Below are 1,347 nucleotides of genomic sequence, written 5' to 3'. Positions count from 1 at the left end.
CTTTTCCTCGATCCTGACTAGTCTCCCTAGTCCATGCCGGCTGAGAACACCCCGACAAGCAGTGATGCTCCGACCACGATCACTATGTTTCACGTAAGGATAGTTCAGTTCTCTTACGACCGTGGTAGGAGGGCAACGAGACAAAGGATTAAAATTTCATCAGACCAGAGAAATCCTTGTTTCTCATAAGCCATAGTCCCTAACCCAAGCTCAATGTACCGACATCCCCAGTCTCAATGCTAATCCCTAACCCATACCCTGTCCTAACCCCAACTTCATTCCCACATCCAGTCTTCAATGCTAACCCTACAAACCCTAGCCCTAGTCCTAACCCTATAGCCCCATGTACAACACACAATCCCCCGGTTACAGATCTAACACCTAACCTAGCCCCTACGTCCTAACCCAAGCTTTTCAGTGTCCACATCACCAGTTCAATTGCTTAACCCTAACCACTATTTTTCATTTCACACCCTGACGCAATCCCAACCCTAGCCTCAACCATACCCCTAACTCTAAARCTAACCCTAGCCATAACCCTAAGAAATGTTCTGATGTACACAGAATTTCAATTTTTAAGTTATTTTACTATGGGTAATACTGTTTGTTTTTCATCTTTGATGCTTTGGGGGCCTGCAGTACATAGAAGGGAAGGGTTGAAAGGATTTCGGAACACATCACGTTTGCATGTTTTTTTCTGAAATGATTGTGTGTGTGTGTGTGTGTGTGCGTGTGTGCGCATGTGCCTGTGCGTGTATGTGTGTGTCTGCGATCGTACGTGGTGTGTGTCTGAGTGTGTGAATCAAGCTGTGGATGAATCCATAGGAGATCTATTAGACCAGATGTGTTGTCTCATCGTGAGGAATCCTCTACTGGTTTCGTCTTCAAACCACACGCTCATCAAAACGTCAAGCTCCTTCTGCTCCCTCTTTTCAAAAGAAAACAACACAACAGTCAGAAATGTCACTCACTCTCAAGGTATCTGCTGTTTACATTTAATTGCAGAGAATTGTTTCCATCCGGTGAAACTCAGATGAGGTCAATTATTTACTTGTTTTTATGCTGTCACAGGTAGTGAACCTTACCAATCAATTAGCATGACGACTGCTCTTATCTGGGATTGATCTGTATCACAGCTGAGAGTCCTCAGAACTCAGCTCAAATGGATCACAAAACTACACCAGCAAAACTACACCAGCAAAAGACAAGCATATGGTTACTATTCAACCTAGTGTTGAACATGTCTTTGCGCCCCATCCTGGACAGTCTATGGAATATGTCTTTGTGCCCCATCCTGGACAGTCTTTGGAACATGTCTTTGTGCCCCATCCTGGACAGTCTTTGGAA

This window comes from Salvelinus sp. IW2-2015, linkage group LG33 (assembly GCF_002910315.2).
Source record: "Salvelinus sp. IW2-2015 linkage group LG33, ASM291031v2, whole genome shotgun sequence".
NCBI classification, from domain to species: Eukaryota; Metazoa; Chordata; class Actinopteri; order Salmoniformes; family Salmonidae; genus Salvelinus; species Salvelinus sp. IW2-2015.
The sequence above is the reverse complement of the archived record's forward strand: the minus strand, read 5'-3'. Positions refer to the sequence as shown.